This window comes from Amblyomma maculatum, chromosome 3, assembly GCF_055883805.1.
Source record: "Amblyomma maculatum isolate TAMU_Amacu chromosome 3, ASM5588380v1, whole genome shotgun sequence".
Classification (NCBI taxonomy): Eukaryota; Metazoa; Arthropoda; class Arachnida; order Ixodida; family Ixodidae; genus Amblyomma; species Amblyomma maculatum.
Window position 1 is genome coordinate 92,961,539 of NC_139346.1, and position 20,353 is coordinate 92,981,891.

Here is a 20,353-nt window from a genome sequence, read left to right on the forward strand (position 1 = left end):
GGATTTTATATTTCGTATTTTTATAATTCATTCCTTCGATTCAGTTGGGCTGTGCAACGCACAAATTTCATTTCAGGTGTCGTACAAACTGGTGGCTCACCGCTACATCGGTAGACGCATGAACTTTATTATGCAAAAAAAAAAAAAAGTTGGTTGGTTGGTTGGTTTGTGGGGTTTAACCAAAAGAATCCATAATAGTTCACAATTGGTGCGTTGCGTCTGCAGCAATGAATCGATTGCTTAAACCTTTTTCATTTTCTTTTTTGACATGGGAGCGTTGCACATCTCGTAGGAAAAAAAAAAAATGTCCCTCATCGGCGTCCTACCGCACTTCAGCCCAGCACGCTAACCACTGCGCTACGGCAATAAAAATTGTTACCACCACCACCACCTCATTGGTGTAGACCTTTTGAAGCCTAGAAAAAAGCTACAGCACACCTCTTTCAGGTGGCATGGCGGGCCATTAATAAACCAAACATAGAAGCTCATTTCTCTTTCGCTCACAAATGTCGCAGCAACTGTAATTGGTCGGAGGGTTGTGTGGTGTCAAGAGAACAGGCAAGGGCAAGTTCAAAGGGACTTGAGAAAAACTGAGCGACCCTGCACGTTTCGACTGCACGCACAGCATCCTTCCGGCCGCTTTTTAACAACAGCATATAATAAAATAAATATTCTAATGGCTCTTGTAGGAGCTCTCGAACATATAATAGGTCCAAGATAACTTTATCCAAGGGTAAAAAAAAACAACCAAACATTTCACCTAGGCCAGGGAAACCAGTTTTGTAAGAGATGTCAGCCGTCTGGCGCACCACAGGTAATTTTTATTTTGCATTTAACTAATTAGTCATTAAGATAAGCAGAGTTATCGGCCAGCCGTTGCAGCGGAACCTTGAAGCCACGGCATCAGCTGATTTCGTTCACTCAAACCACTCCTGAGAGCAGCACAATTGTGAGAATTCGCGTACCACTCCCAAGAATTTTTTTTTTTTTTTGAATTCGCGGGCATGCTATGGAACTCGGAGGCTTTTTCTCGCATATGAATAGGATATCTGAAGGTGCTCTCACTTTGCAGACCTCTTTGGAAAACAAATATAACTGCCCGCATTGCACAAGACGGTCGACAGACATGACCGAACCATACTGTCACACATTAAATGAAACCTTACCGTTGTCAGATGGGGAGGGGGATTCACACCCGGAAGTGTCGTGCCTCAGAGTCACACATAACTCACCAGCCCATCATCATCCATTCAGCACCTCCGGCAAGGTCCCCCCCCAAGGCCAAGTGGGGTCTGGGAGAGCTTTTCAGATCGAGGTGAGGGCCCTACCCGGACAAGGGGGCCGCCGCGCGACGCCCCCACAGAAGTGAGTGGCATCTGACGCAAAGACGGCCTGCAGCGCCATCGTGGCATTGAGCCAACGAGGCGGACATTCATGACAACGCAACGAGTGTTACTAAGGACGACCATTCCCTGTAATAGGATCATAGCGACACAGAGAGTGTTCCACCCTTAACCGTGAGGATCACAGACGGCCCGCACCAAATCTTCGAGAACCTCCGCTCGCCAAGAATGCGACGTTCCCGCTGCAGGCAGAACCAGACCTCTTTCCGTACCTTTGCAGTTACTTCATGGAGGCCCGGGACTCTGCTATTGTATGCGGCCGCGTAGCGTGCAAGCCATACTTGGTACGCACACTCCACGAGCAGGAGGACGAACTGGTTAACAGCTACGCCTGGCAACGGATTCAGGTATTGCACTGTCTGGTACGGTATACCCGGAAGCTGGAAGAGATTAGCTACACGACGGAGAAACGCTTCAAGAAGAAGACACTGCGAGAATATGTGCCCAGTGTCCTCTCTACCACCACAAGTCGGACAAGTTGGTCGCAAGCTGGCCCGTGTAAACGCCGGAGCCTTAATGGGGAGGACTCCCCTGGCGAAGCGGTACATAAAGGACGCTCTTCTTGCTTCCAGAAAATCCGCTGTGATAGTACCGCCAGCTGGACTTAACATTGACAAGGTCGTACTGGCTGAGGGGAGGGGGGAGACTGGGAGTCAGAAGCCTAACTGGTTCCGTTAGGGGAACCGAAACCACATCAAAGTCCGCCTCCGCCTTACAGGGACGCTCAAGGTAGGTAGCTGCCTGAGCATAAAAAGAGGATAGAGAGCCCGACCGTGGCACGCAATGAGGATATGTGCTCTGGGCGAAAAGGCGGAGTCAAAAGCGAAGTCAGGCTTCGAGTTAGAGGCATGTCCAAATTCAATGCCATTTGGGTCCACCTGACGTGCAAGGCTGAGGCTACGATGCCCAGGTCGGAGATGCCAAGGCCTCCGCTATCCCTAGGCAGCTTCACCACAAGTCTTTTGACCTTGTCCGGAGCTCCACTCCACAAGAAACGGAAAAGGATCCGCTCCAGGCGGAGCTTCATTCGTACCGACAAAGGTGTTACGCCAGTGACATAGGTCAGCACCGAGAACAGAAGTGGCCCGAGCCATGAGCGGACACAAGAGCTTTTCATACTCTCTTGCCCACGATTCAATTTTCTCTTGAGGAGAGGACCAATTCCTGTCTAAAAGACCTTTCGAATTAAAGTGAAAACCAAGGAGGCGGACTTCAGCCTTCACGGGAAGACCATGGGCAGGCTGAGGACTGGATGGTGCCTACCCAAAATAGAGGGTGGCACTCTTCGACCTATTAACCTTAGCCCCACTCGCCTTACAGTACACCTCCATGACATCCAGAACGGAGGAGACAGAAGCCTCGTCCGGGACGACAATGGTTAGGTCATCTGCATAGGCAAAGATGGGAGCTGGTGGAGAACCTGGCGGGAGCGGAAAACGAGCTATTCGACTGTCACGAGAGAGCCTTTCTAAGAGGAGTTCAAATGCGAGCACGTAGAGAGCAGGAGATAGGGGGCATCCCTGCCTAACTCCACGGCCCACGTCGAAAGCTTCTGAGGTGCGTCCTAGCACAGTAACGGCTGAAACTGGCCTGGAATATAGAACTCTGACCATGCGTTGGAAATCAGAGTCTATACCAGCTTCCTCCAGGACATGGAATAAGTATGGATGACTGACAACATCAAATTCATTTTCCAAAGAACAAAGAATACCCTGAAGATTTCTATGTTGAGCCCGAAGGAAAAGGTCCCTGGGGGCAAAACCGTGAAGTTGAGTGGAACGACCAGGAACACTACAAGCCTGATATGGACCTATGATGTCTGGAAGGAAGGAAGTTAAACGAAAGGACAGGCACTTGGCTACGAGTTTGTAGACGACGTTCAGGAGTGTGATGGGACACCAGGCTCGCAGGTCAGTGCGTCTCGACTCATCCTTACAAAGGAGAGTGATCTGTCCTTCTCTTCGAGTACCTGAAAGCATCCCCTCACCCAGGAGCCTATATTTACAAGAGCGGTGAAAGGCTTCCCGAGCTGCCCCCAGAACTTGACATAAAACTCAACAGTCAGACCGTCTAAACCTGGGCTACGGTTTCTACAGAACGACTTGAGCGCCGCTTCTAGTTCTGTCTCATCCAAAGGAGCTCCTAAAAGGTGAACTGGGTTGGAGGGGGTTTCGAATGGAAAAGGAGCTGTGCTTGTAGCCGGAGTCTGATATAGGACGGAATAAAATTGCCGTGCTGCTTTAAGAACAGCATCCGGCGTGTTGGAGACGGACCCCGTAACCGGGTCTACCAATTCTGTGAGGGAAGTCTCTGTGCGCGCTAAGCGGCGTCGGAGGAGGTGCCTGCTGCACCAATGTTCCCGGATGCACTGCGAGGCGAGTGCTTCAGTGAAAGAGGCTTGGAAAGCAGGAGGATGACATCAGAGACGATGGTAATCTCCTACCGCTCCTCACGTGCCCGCCTCATTCCTGCCGCCCTGAAACAGTCACGCACGTCTGTTTTAATGCCATCCCATCCAGCACCGTCTAAACCTGAGTTGGACTGGAGAGAATTTCTAAGAATACTGGAGACTTCCTTGGCGATCACCTAGTCCTCTAAAAGCCGCGAGTTGAGGCGCCAAGTCCCCTTCCCTCGAGGGACCAGGATCCCATACTGAAGCGAAGGATGACACACTTGTGATTGCTCAACGCGGAGGGGACCGACCACATAGAGTGCATGCAAGGAGCCAGTGTTGGAGAAACGTAGGAACGGTCTAGTCTACTCTGAAGGCGCCACCCACATAGAGAAAGAGATTGGTAAAGAGCGGACACTCGGCGAAAACTGGCCCCAGGAAATGACGCGCGACTTGTTGCGCTGCCGCCGATTGATGGATGGCGGCATCAGCGCGGACATGCGCAGACGCGCGCGCGACGGCACTCGCTGCAGCGGTAGCCCGCCGGAGCAGACGACAGAAAGGTGTCGAAGGGAGCGAGCGGTTGTCTGCTCGTGCCTCGCCGCGCCTGCGCGGCACAGACTACATATTTTTATCTCTCGTGGGCTGCTACGCGGAACGACTGTGGTTTGGAACGACGTCAAGGTGAGCAACGTGTTTTGCTGAACTACGCCGCATTTGAAGCAGTTTACCATGACCACCCCCTTCATGGATCACTGCCTTGTCGTGGCGGAGGGGCTTGCGAAACCCGATGAAGTCGTGAGCTCTGCTGTGTAGGGCCACCCAAGATAGACAGGTCACAGTAGAGAGTTCTGTCAAAATGTGATTAACTGGAGAAGGTAATGGCAACCCACTCCACTATTTCCTGCCGCGAAAACCCTAAGACCAGTCACAACAGCATTAATGATATGGCGCCGGAAGACGAGCCCCCCAGGTTGGAAGGCGTCCCACATGTTACTGGGGATGAACAATTAAAGGGCGATTGCTAGTAGCTCCAGGACGAATGAAGCGGCTGGGCTAAAGCCAAAAGGACGCTCAGTTGTGGATGTGTCGGGAAGCGACCGGAAAGTCCGATGTTGCAAGGAGATCACATAGCAACATGGAATATAAGATCTATGACGCAAGGTAAACTGGACGTCGTCAAGCGAGAAATGGACAGATTGAACATTGATATCTTGGGTATCAGCGAGCTCAAGTGGACCGGAATGGGAGAATTTAATTCCGGCGACCATTATGTCTTTTATTGTGGGCACGAATCCAGGAGAAGGAAAGGGGTCACTCTCATAGTAAACAGAAGATTGGGCAAAGCAGTGCTAAGGTACAACCCCAAAAACGACCGAATGATTTCACTTCGGATCCAAGGTCAGCCTTTCAACATAACAGTTATCCAAGTCTATGCACCAACCACTACTGCTGAAGAAGCTGACGTTGAGAGATTTTATGCTGACCTGCAATGCCTTTTAGACCGCACTCCCTCATCAGACGTCCTTTTTCTCATTGGAGACTGGAATGCTAAGGTGGGGAGTGAAGAAATATCCGGAATGACAGGCAAGTTCGGTCTCGGTGAGGCAAATGAAGCTGGGCAGAAGCTAGTAGAGTTTTGTCAAGAAAATAACCTGACCATAGCGAATACTCGTTTTCAACAGCACAAGAGGCGCCTGTACACATGGACTTCACCGGACGGCCTGTACAGGAATCAGATTGATTATATTCTTTGTCGGCAGAGATGGAGAAGCGCTATACAAGCAGTAAAAACAAGGCCTGGGGCCGATTGTGGCACCGATCATCAGCTTCTTGTTGCCAAATTTAAGCTTCGATTGAGGAAAACGCAAAAAACCAGAAGGCCTTTCAGGTATGATCTGGATCAAATTCCATCAGAGTATGCTGTTGAAGTGAGGAATCGATTTCAAGAATTAGATCTAGAAGACAGAGAGCCTGAAGAGATGTGGACTGATGTGCGTGATATAATACAAGAAGTTGCTACTAAGGTAGTTTCAAAGCAAAAGAAATGCAAGAAAGCAAACTGGTTATCTGAAGAGGCTTTGCAAATAGCTGAGGAAAGGAGGATGGCAAAAGTTATGGGGGGAAAAAGAAAGATACAAGGCTCTCAATGCGGATTTTCAGAAAATAGCAAGAAGAGATAAGAATGCCTCCTTGAACATACAGTGCCACGCAGTTGAGGACAACAGCCAATTGAGGAACACAAGAGCTCTGTATAATACAATCAAAGATATCAAAGGCAGCTTCTGTGCTAAGCTGAGCATGACAAAGGACAAACGAGGCAGAGACCTCACTGAAGCCTCAGAGATAAAGAAGAGGTGGCAGGAATACACAGAAGAATTCTGTACAAGAAGGACCCAGATGTGCAAACCCAACATAAGACGGCTGAGATTACTGATCTCGAGCCGGGCATCCTGAAGAGAGACATTGAATGGGCCTTAGCCAGCCTTGCTAAGAACAAAGCTAACGGAATTGATGGCATTCCAGCTGAGTTGCTTCAAAACCTCAACCATGACGACGCTGTTAAAGTTCTGTATATATTATGTCAGGAAATTTGAACAACCCTGCAGTGGCCACAGGATTGGAGGAGGTCAGTTTACATCCCTATTCCAAGGAAAGGCAGTGCCAATGATTGTTCCAACTACCGCACGATCGCGCTTATTTCGCATGATAGCAAGGTAATGTTGAAAATCCTCCTAGGTAGGCTGCAGCAGTATGTGGATCGGGAGCTTCCGGACGTGCAAGCTGGGTTTCGCAAGGGCAGAGGAACTAGAGACCAAATTGCCAACCTTCGCTGGATCATGGAAAAAGCAAGAGTTCCAGAAACCCATCTACTTCTGCTTTATTGATTATGCGAAAGCGTTTGACTGCGTAGATCACAACAGATTGTGGCAAGCTCTCCAAGAGATGGGAGTTTCAAATAACCTCATCTGTCTCCTCAGGAACCTGTGTGAAAGGCAGGGCCACAGTCAGAACTGGGCATGGTCTTACTGGTTGGTTTCCGATTGAGAAAGGAGTGAGACAAGGCTGCATACTGTCGCCCTGCCTATTTAACCTATATGCTGAGTGCATCATGAGGAAAACCGGTCTGGACGAGTCGTCAGCTGGAGTGAAGATTGCTGGGAAACGTATCAACAACCTTAGATATGCGGATGATACCACTTTAATGGCAGAAAGTGAAGTGGAACTCAAGAGACTTCTGATGCGCGTACAAGAAGAGAGTGAGAAGTTCCGGCTTAAACTGAACATTAAAAAGACAAAGATCATGGCGTCTTGCCCCATCAAGATCTGGAGCATCAAGGGACAAGAAGTGGAAGCTGTGAGAGATTTTCCCTTTTTGGGCTCCAAGATAACCCCGGAAGGAGACTGCAGCCATGAAATTAGGAGACGCCTACTTCTGGGAAAGAGAGTCATGGCTAGCCTTGACCGCCTAGTAAAGAGCAGAGACATTAGTCTGCCAACCAAGATCCGTATAACTCGTGCTATGGTCTTTCCAGTTGTGATCTATGGATGCGAGAGTTGGACTGTGAAGAAGGCTGACCGCCGAAGAATAGACGCGTTTGAATTGTGGTGCTGGCGGAGACTCTCGAGAGTTCCTTGGACTGCCAGAAGATCAAATCAGTCGATACTGTCGACCATAAACCCTGACTGCTCATTGGAGGGTCAAATTCTAAAGTTAAAGCTCAGCTACTTTGGTCATTTGATGAGAAGAGAGGAGATCGCTGGAGAAAGATTTGATGTTGGGAAAGGTTGAGGGTCACCGGAGAAGGGGTAGGCAGCGAACGCGGTGGTTAGATGGCATCCTCGAGGCGCTGCAGATGAAGTTATGTGATGTTAGGAAGATATATTGAGAGACCGGAAAGCGTGGCGTGGTATGGTCCATCGGGTCACGAAGAGTCCGACACGGCTGAACGACTGAACTGAACCATGACCACGCCTGCCGGTGCCAATTAAATTCTCAGCTCGTGAACATGCGCGCCGGCTGTTCAGGCGCAATTCGTGACGCTCCGGCAGTTTCCAACCGCGGCGAGGTTTAATATGTTGTGTTCTTGCGAAACTGAGCTGCATTTCCAACAGTTTATCTAAGCACGCTGGACAAAGTGGCATGTGAAGGCACCAAGGCACACCGTTGCGCCAACATGGTGTATTAGCCGGCCGGTGCGGCCAGGACTGACGCTGTTTGCCGAACGGCTAGTTTTCCTAAGTGTCTCTTTTAAGAGGGCGACGATAAGGTGAGAAATGTTGCATTCTTGACTTTCTTGTAAAACTGTGCAGTATTTCAGGCAGTGTAGTTCAGTACGGCGGCGACTGCGCTGCACAAAGTCGCGCGTGAAGGGCAAGCTAACAGGCATGACAAGGCGTGCTAGCTGGCCGCCGCGGGGACGTGACATGGCGTGAGGCGGCTTTGAGAGCGGCTAGTTTTGCATAGTGTTGCGTTTAAGAGGGCAACCGTCAGCACGGTGGTCTGCGCTTCACAAAGCCACGTATGAAGGGCAAGTAAACATGGCGTGCTCGCAGACCGCGGTGAGGCCAGGCCGCGGTTTTGCGAATGACTAGTTTTGCGTGCTGTCTCGTTGCATTTAACAGGGCAACGTTAAAGTGAGAAATGTTTTATTATGCTGCAAGCTTCATTGCTACAGCTGTTCAGAGCTTTTGAGGAATATTGTTAGTTTTGTGGCTGTTATTTCACTCACTGTAGAAATCCACTTTCAGATAGGTTCGTTAGCCTGCATTTCCTGACCTCTACATTGCAAGAGTAGCTTTTGTATCAATTTTACGAATGACAGCTTTTCTGTTCTGGACCATAACTGCTGCTCACCAGGTCTTCAGTACGCACCCACATGCACAGATGTGTGCGCGGTGCAGTGGCCTTACATTTCATTGCAACCTTCTGTATCATGTTTATTCCTTTTCCAACAGCATTGCATGGACCCACGGACTGCAGCCGAAGCACGGAAGATGCGACGAGTGAATGATGTGGCCTTCCTCCAAGCGTCAGTACTCCTCTCTGCCCTGAACAATACAAGTTACCCTTGCTAAGGTAGCCGCGACTGGGACTGTGTAGTTTATGTATAATGCCTGTTTTGTTACATATCATTGGCATAATTTGGAAATCAACGCTATGCTATTTTTTCTCTACCTAAGTGCTGTTTCTCGCCTTGTGTATTTTTATTTTTCTTTACTGTGTACATCGCCTAATGTGTACCAAATTTTTTCAATGCATGGGTCTACATCTGTTGTATCTCTTATGTGTTTTATATGCAGCAAAATAAATGTTCATTTCACAAAGCACTTGGCGCCTTTTCTGCAATACTGTTTTGCAAAGGCTGTGGCGCAGCTGCATTGATGGCCAGTTTAGAGAACTGACAATCTATTTTTCATGTTGTTATGTGTGGTAGACGTAGCCGGTATAACAAGCAAAACTGTTTATTTATACATCAGGTAATGGCGCCCGTCTTCGCTCTGCTTGACGCGGTTAGCGCGGTCGCCCATGCCGGGGTCTCCCGGCGGTCCGCCTGGTTAGCTTGCCGTTTGGGGCGCTTTCGTCAGTGGCGCCCACAACACCCCCCTTTCTTGAAAGGTTTGATCTCACAGGTCCAGGCGTTCTGGTCGCTTACAAACACGTCCACTTCTTGTGGTGCTCGTGTCCTGCAACGGTTGCAGGTGTCTTTCTGTACGTCTTGCTTGTCTTCTGTCGGTTTGTACAACATAGGACCTTGGGTCTGATGTTGGCTGTGTTACCACGCAGTGTGATGCAGCTCCAGCGAGGATGCGCACCGCTGTGCCTGGCGGTAAGCGCTCTCGGCGGCTCCATACCACGTGCCGGGTGTCGTATGATCGTTTTGCACGAGCTCTGTAGGCTTCATTATTTTGTCTGAATTCGCTGTCGTCCCACTTCGGGGCTAGCAGCTTCGAAGTGGCTGGTACTGTGGTGTTCAGACGACGACCCAATAAGAGTTCTGGTGAAAACCCTTCCACGCTGGGTGTGGCCCTGTAGGCAAGCAGCGCTTCGTGTATGTTGGAAGACTTCCTCAAAAGCTGCTTTGCTGTCTGCACAGCCCTCTCAGCCATACCGTTGCTCTGCGGGTAGTAAGGGCTTGAGGTTGTGTGTGTGGCTCTCCAGTGATGCACTAGTTCTTTGAACTCTGTGGAAGTGAACTGCGGCCTGTTGTCTCTGCGTATTGTCCGTGGAACACCGTACCGTGCAAACATTGGCTCCAAGACTAGGGCTATGTTTTTGTAGCTGTCCTCGGCAGCTGTTCTAGCTTGAAAAATCGAGAGTGGTAGTCTACTACTACAACATACTCTTTCCCCCTCCAGCGTGAAGAGATCCATGTCGACTGTGTCCCAAGGGTATGCTGGCAATGGGGTTAGAAGCAGGGGGTCTGTTTCTGGCTTTCGGTGCGCTCTGCAAGTTGGACACTTTTCCACGTAGTCTTCAATGTGCTTGCCTATGCCTGGCCACCATATGCATTTTCTTGCCCTCGCTCGGCACCTCGTTGTGCCCAAGTGGCCTGCATGGAGTTTTTCCAGAACCTCTACACTGATGCCTGGCGGGATGATTATTCTGTCGCCTTTGAATAGCACACCATCAACGAGCGAAATCTCACTAGCAACCTCGACGTACCTTTTCAGGTCAGGTGACAGCCCATGCACAGTTGGCCACGATGTAGTGCAGAAGGTAGCCACCCTGGAAAGCGTTTCGTCTGACTGGATGCTTGCCCTGATTCTGTCCAGCATTTGGTTTGAAGCAGGGAGCTGTTCAAGTGCTAATTCTTCAAACTCGCGCACTGCACTCTTGAGAGTTCTTTGTCTGCTGGTTTCCCAGATGGCTTCCAGGACAAAAGGTCAGCTGTGTACAGCTTTTTGCCGGGAGTGTGGGACATGGTGTAGTCGTACTCCAAAAGGCGCATCCTGAAGCGTAGGTCTCAGCTCGTCAAGTCGTTTAGTCGTCAGCAGCGGTATTAACGGCTTGTGGTCCGTTTCCACGTGAAAGGTTGATCCCAGCAGGTATTTGTGGAAATGTTCGCTAGCCCATTTAATTGCCAGTGCCTGCTTTTCGATTTGGGCTCATCTTTGTTCTGCATCCGTAAGGGAGCGTGATGCATATGCCCCAGGTAGGAGCTTTTCGTGCGACTGCTGTAGAAGTACAGCCCCAAGACCGTATGAGGAAGCATCCACAGACACTGTGTGAGGCGACTGAGTATCGTAGTAAGAATCGGCGTCCTGCTTAAAGCTTGCTTGAGTTTGTCAAAACTCTGCTGCTGAGCTGGTCCCCAGTGCCAGTCGGCGTCTTGGTGGAGCAACTCTCTGAGAGGCTTCGTAAAGTCTGCTAGCTCTGGAAGAAATTTCGCTAGGTGGTTTGCAGAGCCCAACAAAGACCTGACTTCTGACACATCACATGGTGGGTCGAACTGGACTATGGCCCTGACCTTTTCCGGGTCGGCGCTGACTCATGTTGAGTTTACGACGTGTCCAAAGAATGTTACTTCTGTGTGTCGAAAGGAGCACTTGTCGATGTTGAGGGTAACACCTGCATCTTCCAGCTTCCTCAGCACCAGCAGTACGTTGGTGTCGTGTTCCTTAGTTGTCTTCCCTGAGACAATGATGTCATCTTGTAGACAAGTCACACCATCTAGTCCTTCAAGCACACGGAGCATTTCTCGTTGGTAGAACTCTGGGGCTGTAGAGATTCCGAAGGGAGGCCTCAGAAACTGGAACCTGCCAACTGGTATGATGAAGGTTGTGTATTCGCGAGAGTCCTTGGACAGTGGCACCTGCCAGTACCCTGCTCGTGCATCTAGGCGGCTGAAAACTGTTGCACCTGCTAATTTTGCAAGACACTCACCCACCGTAGGCATGAGCACACGTTCGCGTATTATTTGTTGGTTGAGTTGACCATAGTCCACGCAGATGCGCAGCTCATTGTTCTTTTTTCGTGCGACAACAATTGGAAAACACCACTCGGTGGCTCGCTCGATCTTCTGGATGATTCCCAAGTCTTCCATCCTTTCTAGTTTTTTCTTCACAAGTGGAAGCAGTGGAAGAGGCACGCGCCTAGGATAACTGACTGCGTATGGCTCAAGATCCTTTTTGACTTTGATGCGGTACTCAGTCTTCATGACTCCAAGCCCAGACGTTAGCTTTGGGTATGACGCCAAGAAGTTGGGGACATCCGTTGATTGTGCGAGAGTTTCGTCTAGCTCAAGAGGGCGCTGTAGAATCCCAAGTGATTCTATAGCTGGTCGACTGAGCAGCGGTTCTTTTAACCCTTTGATGATGAAGACTGCTTCTTGGACTTCAGTGTTGCGTCAGGTGACTGTTGCATCGATGTAGCCAACAGTGGCTATCGCTGTCTGGCCTGGGCCTATCAACAGCTGTTGCGTTGACTTGATGGGTCCCATGACGGTTCTGTCGTACTGGTCGTGTACGATTGCAGTCACATCCGCGCCGGTGTCGACCTTGAAGGTAAAAGGCAAGTTGTTCACGGTAGCAGTAATCCTCCACGGCGTGTTCACTCCCACTCCCAGAGATAATACAAAGTTTTTCATCTATGCCGACGATACGAGCGTATTTTTTTCAGGTGAAAATCTTCATGAACTTATCAAACAATGTAATGCCACAATGAAAGCACTTGAGGTCTGGTCTGCAGTTAACTTGATGCAAATAAACGAGAGTAAGACCAAAGCTCTCATATTTAGGCCGAAAAACAAAGTTATCCCACCGCACGATAATATTATATTAAACTCGCGGGCTGTAGAAATAGTTGAGCAATTTAAATGCCTCGGGGTTATATTTTCTGCCAGTATGTCATGGGATTATTATGTCAATTATATCTTGAAAAAATAGCTCAAATCACTGGTATTATAGGCCGTCTAAAATACATACTTCCCACAAAAACTAAGATGCTGGTATACAATTCAATATTCAACTCGCATTTAAACTATTGCCAGTTAGTGTGGGGCACTACAACATTCACTAACCTTGAACGTATTCATTTAATGCAAAAAAGATATCTCCGAAATGCATATAATTTACCGTTCCGACATCCAAGTGCAGCTCTCTTTTGTCATTCCAGAGTTATTAAAGCACATAATCTTTATAAATATCGCCTCAGTGTTACTTTTAAAACAGAAATCAGGAATAATGTAACAAACCTTAAGAATTTAGCAGAACTAAGGAAAAAAGAATCAGTCTATCCAACAAGACGTGGCGAAGAATGGAAAGTGCCAACACCTCGATTAAATCTTGGTAGGGAATGCCTTCAGTACACTCTTCCCTCTCTTCTAAATAGGTATATCCACATTAACCTCGATTTGTTTTCTTTTCCACGTCGTGAACTACATAATTTGTTTTTGAATAACATGGTTTAAGTTTCATTATGTATACATATTGCTGTTTCGTGTATCTTCTGGTGTTTCTTGATGAGCTTGTTTTTAAAATTGTATAAACTCTTGTGTTGCCTCCCTGCCAATAATTATGATTGTAGACTCGTCAAGCTGCCCAAGGACAGCTTTTTTCTACGATTCCTCCATCTGTAGTTTTAGATGGGAAATAAACTTTGACTTTGACTTTGATTTCGCCTAGATATAGCTCTCCGAGATCTTTTGGTCGTAGTCGGATACTCGAGGTCTCGTCCTTCGGCTTAGACATGCAGACGCGGGCGTAGTGGCCTTTGAGAGTTCGTCTTTGAGAGTTCCGTAATCGTACCTTTCGGCCATCTTGAACAGTTCCTTCGCAAATGCGTCGACGTTTTCATGCTGCTCTTGTTTCCGAGAGTTAAATCGCGCTCTCTCATAGATGACATTCTTTCGAGGTAGGAAATGCTTTTCAAAAGCACTCACCACGGCGGAGTATGATGCCATCGGTTCGTCTGTCAGTTTCAAAGCAGCGAGCACGTCCTCCGCTTCTTCGGCCATGCTGTAGAGTAATGTGTTGATTTGCGTCGTCTCGTCCTGCCCTGTCAGACCGTACATGAGTTGGTAGCGTTCCCACCTGCGGTGCCATCGTGTCCAATCTTCGGGCTTGGGGAAATCGAGCTTTGTCGGCAGTTCCACGGCGAGCGGGTTGAACGTCATTCTCGGAGGGCCGCTCGCGCGCTCTTCGTTCGCGCCGCGAGTGTCTGGCATGACGCTGCGGCCGCTTACGTTGTCGTTGGGCTCGCTGTCCTTCAGGGTATCACTCTGCGCTGGTTATCCCGCCGCTGCCACCATTTGGTAGACGTAGCCGGTATAACAAGCAAAACTGTTTATTTATACATCAGGTAATGGCGCCCGTTTTCGCTCTGCTTGACGGGTCCGCCTGGTTAGCTTGCCGCTTGGGGCGCTGTAGTCAGTGGCGCCCACTGACTACAGCTGGTGGAATAAGGAAATCAGGGAAGCTTTTGAACAACGACGGGCTGCTTCAAGGGAACACCGAATGGCAAAGAAAGCACAGGCTTCTCAGGAGGAAATCGACCAAAAATGGGAATCATATCGACAAAAGAAACTTCAAGTGCAGGCCCTCGTCCAAAGTAAAATAAGACAGTCCACCGATCGCTGGATGGCTGATATACACGATGCCTCTAGAGGCGGAGCAAGAAAATTCTGGAACCATATAAGCTGGCTAGGGAAGAAGAACCAAAGAAAGCAAGATCGGATTCAAGATAACGAGGGAAATTGTTTAAAGGGAGACAACGCAGTGAACTACATTACATCAGTTATAGCCGAGTCATTTAAGAACGACGATAGGGTAATCTCCGCAAATCAGGAAGCAACACAAGGTAGCAGAATACAAAGCACCTTAGAACTGACCAATCTAAACTGGAAAAAGGCAGAAAAAAATATTCCTTAAAACACATCTACAGGAATAGATGGAATTCCGACCAATCTGATTAATGAACTCGGTCCAAAGAGTAAGGAAACGTTGTTAAAAGCTTTGGAAACAGTCATAGCGAATAAGCAAATTCCGGACAGCTGGCGGCAGAGTAAAATGAATTTGATTTATAAAGGGAAAGGAGAAAGGATGCACATAAAATCCTACAGGCCGATTACCATAACATCTGTAATGTACAGGTTAGCCATGCAGGCGGTGAAATTAAAGGTGCAAGCATGGGTTGAAAGTAACAAGATACTCAGAGAACTTCAGAGCGGCTTTAGAAATGGTAGGCGCTTAGATGATTGCCTGTTCGTGCTTACCCAATGCATCGAAATATCTAGAGTGGAAAATAGACCTTTGTATTTGGCCTTCCTGGACATAAACGGGGCGTACGACAACGTGAGCAGGGAACTCCTGTGGAACATATTAAAAGAAGAAGGTATCGGTTATGATATAATAGAGTTCCTACAGGAAATATACCGGGATAACAAAGTAGAAATTACGTGGGAAGGGATAAGAAGTACGGAGGATGTCAAAGTATGCAAAGGATTAAGACAAGGCTGTCCTCTATCACCGGTGCTGTTCATGCTTTATATGATAAACCTGGAACGGAGGATACCAGACAGTAACCTAGGTTTTAACCTGTCATACAGGTTAGGTGGAAAGGCGGTAGAGCAGCGCCTCCCCGGTTTGATGTATGCAGACGATATCGTGCTGCTAGCTGAGAGTCTGGAAGAATTGCAAACTCTAGTTAAGTATTGCGGAGACGAAGGGGACGCTTTAGGCTTCAGTTTCAGCGCAGTTAAGTCGGGTCTGATGATTTTCAACGGCTCAACTGATCAGAGTCTTAAAATTCAAGGCCTTGAAATACCTAGAGTAGCAGAATATAAATATTGGGGGGTATGGGTAAACGAAGGATTGGCATACATTGGAAAGCATGAGCAATCACTTAATGCCAAAGGGCGAAGGAATGCCGGGATAATGAAGCATAAGGCATTGTGGGGATACAATAGGTATGAGCTAGGTATTGAGGGGTATTTGGAAAAGAATTATGGTGCCCGGACTTACTTTCGGAAATGCGGTTTGGTGCCTAAAATCAGAGGTACAGTCGACATTAGAAACAAATCAGAGATCCGTTGGGCGATTAGCACTAGGTGCCCACGGCAAAACTACAAATGAGGCGGTACAGGGAGATATGGGCTGGGCATCTTTCGAAGTACGGGAAGCTCAGAGTAAAATATTATATGAGGAACGCCTGAGGAAATTGGACAGTAACAGATGGGCAGCTAAGGTATTTAAATACCTGTACCTAAAAAGCGTTGACTCACAATGGAGGAAAAGAACTAGGAAACTAACTAGTAAGTATGCTAGTAACAAGGACGGAGAAATAAAGAGCATTAAGCAACAGGTGAAAAACACAGAAGGTAAAAATTGGATAAATTCGATGGAAAAAAAAAAACAGAATGTGGAATTATACCGAAAGTGGAAAATGGAGATCAGGAAGGAAGATTTCTTTGATAACTCAAGAGGCAGTGCCCTAGTTTTTGAAGCTAGATCAGGGTGCCTTAGAACACACAGCTACAAAAAGAAGTTCAACAATGGAGATGACGCATGTGCTGTATGTGGAAACTCCAGTGAAACAATTGACCATATTATACTCGAATGCAATGGTATCCATCCGGAAGTTGATGCAGGCGCAATCACTGTTCCTGAAGCTCTGGGGTTTAGAGATAACAGTGGCCGGGTGAATAAACAGGCGGTGGAAACTAGCAAAAAACGGCTGGAAGATTGGTGGCTTAAAAGCAGAGAAGTGACATAATGTTAGTAATGTAGGAGCAAAATTTAACAAATAGAATTATGGTTTAGTTAACCATTCTAAATCAATAATTAAGATATATGGAGAAAAATGAGCATGATAGCTACTGCTACCACCCCGTTTCAAAGGGGACGCTCCTATATTCCATCCATCCCATCCATCCCACAACATTATGCATGCTGAAAATAAATAGAAGCACTAGCAGACCATGTAAGACCAAAATAATGCGCCAAAAGGGCACGGAAGGGCGCAGCACATGCTAGCATTCAAATCGCGCGCTTTCAGCAAGACCGAAAGGGGTTGCCGCTGGCCGCTTGGTGCGCTACAGTCAAATGGGCCGCTGGGCCCTATGGGTACAGTGGAAGTGTCCGCTCTTTACCAATCTCTGGGTGCGTTCCAATTCTTAGACGTCTAGCAAGACTGCTTCGTAGACGTCTACGTAGACGTCTACAGGTTCGCGTATTGGAACGCGTCTACCTGTTTACGCCTAGCGTCACCTCGCGGCATAAAGGTTGAACTAAACCGTTTTAAGAACTATTATAACGTTGTTTTCTTTAAAGATTTACGACAATACAGGTGAAAATCACGTTTTTAACGGTTCGCAGATTTTTTGCAGCAACAATATTACATGTGTAATCGCCACAACGTAGATAGACTATTAATAGGTTAACTTGTTGCAGACCGACTTATCACGCAATGAGTCCTATCACGAATTGACGGAAGAGAACGTTAGTCTGTTTTTCCTTTTTTATTACTGATGCTGAAGTGTACATGCTTCTCAGATGTCTCATTCACACAGCTGTAAGAATGAAAACATGCAAAATACTGTTAACTTGAAGAGATTAAGGACGAAAGGTGATAACCGGCTACAGCAAACGAAAAACTGTGCCGTTACACCACTAGACGAGGAAACCAAAGACAACTCGTTTTAATAATGTACAGCCACAAAAAAATCTATGCGCAACAAGTCGGCATCGTCAGGCGAGTTCGTTCTTCCGAGATTAACGTCTGAAAATCCGCGGAAGAGTTTGCCACGGCTACTACAGCAAGATAGAAACATACACGTGCGCCGTACAGCAGCCGTCCTGACTCCCGGCGAGGTGCCCAGAAAGCGACGAGTTCGTCGATAACATCACGACTGACGAAACTCGTCAAGTTAAAAAAGAAGACCAACAGCATCCAACGCACGCTTTCCTCTTAAGCGCGGTAAAACAATCTGCAGTGCTATGAATCTTACGACCATAAAGACAGCTAAATTAGCCTCTAGCTAGCGCATACATTGACGTAACAACTCACGTTTGAAAGATCGTTCATATGCATATACGCCGGCGTTCGCAAAGAGCACGACCACCGTGCAACTACTGCAACAACCGCACGCACGACTCGCTCAGCGCGAAACGCGCTCTGTCCGCCATATTTAGACAGCAAAGAAGTCTGCATCGATGTTGACTTCGGCGAAGCCGTCTTCGCGAGACTGCTTCGCGAGAATTGGAACGCGTCCCAAGATGGCGGCTGCTCGCGTAGCCGTCTAAGTAGACGTCTACGAGGGGGTATTGGAACGCACCCTCTTTCTCTATGCCTCCCAGTCCAAGTCATCCCTGACTGTCCTGAGCGGAGCAACCTCCAGGCATCAACCAGATCTAGCTCCGCGACCAGTTCCCGCGCTACAGTGGCTAGAATACTCTACCCGCGCTCCCTGCCTATCCCGCTCTTTGTGCGGAGTGCCTCGAGAATAAAGGCGATCCGCCCTGTCAAGGACACCAGATGAAATCACCGACTAGAACTATCCTGGATGGGCCTATTACCTAGGAGTAAAGGTGTTTGTGGAGGACACGCAGCACGCGACCATTATTCGAAGCATAGACATAACGTCTATGCTCTCGTTGATAACGAGCCAGAATCAAGATCACACATTGGTAACAATCCACTAATTTTTGTTTGATTTACTTGGGGCGCCGGTGTAAATGACAACCAACTGCCCCGCTGGCAAAAATTATGCATTCAGAATCTCTTGATGGCGATTCTGTACACCGCACGAGGCGATGAACGGCACTAATACCGAATGCCCTTTTGAAGTTTCGTACGCCTTAGTTCGCCTCCTGATTAAAGACGACGTACTACCTGTTGTTAGGTGCTGGCTTCGTATTTCACAACAAGAAATATTAACTCTTAAAGTATGATTAATAGAAATTGTTCAGTCTTAACGATTGGGTCATGCTGAAAATAATTGTTAGTTAAAACTTTAAGAATAGGGTTGTTTTTAGTTTTTAAAACAAAAGTTTGCAACGTAATTTAGACCATATCCACATTAGATCCAACTACGAAACTGCGGCGATTTCTATTTAGTTGGCTTGGCTCGTTGGATCTGATCACGGACTGGCAAGTACTGTGCTAAGCATTTATTAAATCAAACGCGTGGCTGCAGTTTTAATTTCTCTGGTGAGTATGGGTTTAATAGAACGAGGGCCGCGCGGCCGCCACGCAGCTGCAGCCAGCGCCATCCTTTCGTGCGCAGCACGCTCGGCGGTAGCGGTATGGTGCCTGGAAAAAACTATTCAGACAATCAAGTCTCTCCAGAGGCCATAGTGCCATAGTAGCGGTGTGGTAATGGAAGAGAATGGTGGTCATAAACATTGTTGTTAGGATCTGGGATCTGTAGCGGACGCGCGGGGGTGGTTACTGCCGGGTCTGCTGCGGGTCGCTTTTTGCAAAGCTGGACCGCTTTTCGACCAAAACGGTCGCACGACGGTCTAGAGATTTCGATAGCATTCGATAATAAAACCGCGTACAGTCTGTAGGTGATCATGCATCGCAGGTGTGATCGGGAATTGGGTTCTCGCCACTGTCTCGTCGCTCCCGCAGTAAGCACGCACCTCAGGGTCGTACTTGTGGATAACCTACAGGTTGCATTATCGAATGCTATCGAAACCTCTGCTCGGGCACCAGCATGGTTCCTACCGAAACAAGACACAACTGACGCCAGCGGACTGTACAACCGAACACAACTGTTTGGCAAAGTATCACTAACTAAAGAGGCGCGGATACCAACCGCCAGAATATCATAACGTATCCTGTGCCAACTTTATCATTAGTGCAAACTATTATTCTGCGGTGTCATTTAGGCAGGTAATTGACCAGATGAGTCATCTCATAATTGCATTCCTTGTGCCACGAGGCGAACATGGATCAATCAGATTTAATTGAAACAATCGCGCAAACAAAACCTAGGTGCCATCCTTGTGCAAAAGGTGCACCATTATGACGTGGACATCAGAGATCTGCTCAGTCTGCTTGCCCTACTGGCCAAACCAAAAGTAGCCGCTAAAATTTCAACTGCTACTACTGATCAGTGAAGAGTTGTCACCATGACTGCCAGGCACGATATGTGGATATCCACAGCAACGACAGTGAGAGAACGAAGGCTTTGGACTTGCCAAGATGTCATGACTTAGTGGCGAATACCCATGACAGTCTCGATAGCATGTTCCACTGCCTACCAACTAAGAGGTGTCAGCCGTCAACTTACTATGCCCATCTCAAAACTGTTCCAAATCTTCTAGCTGTGGTAAAGTGTTTCAGTTCTGAATCATCATGGATGTCTGTAGCATAACTGGCTTCTTAACGACCAGCATGGCTTGGTATCGTAGCTCTTGCATTATTCTGCATTAAAACGCAAATGCAATGAGGGACTCTGCAACTTATGAACTCAAATATGTTCCAGTATGCCGCCTGCAGTGTGAGGTGCATCATCATCGTCAACGTCAGTATGATGCTAGTCGCATGGTGTCGCAAGTTTTACCCCTGCCATCACTGCTTTATTCTTATTGAGGCTAAATACAAAAATGA

General features: G+C 47.9%; 1 non-coding gene across 1 annotated transcript; it reads right to left on the bottom strand.

The window, feature by feature from the left end:
- Positions 1-18,455: 18,455 nt before the first annotated feature.
- On the bottom strand, positions 18,456-18,580 carry LOC146195314 (U11 spliceosomal RNA). Its single transcript, XR_014706258.1, has one exon. It is a non-coding gene; the product is annotated as a U11 spliceosomal RNA (small nuclear RNA).
- Positions 18,581-20,353: the final 1,773 nt, after the last annotated feature.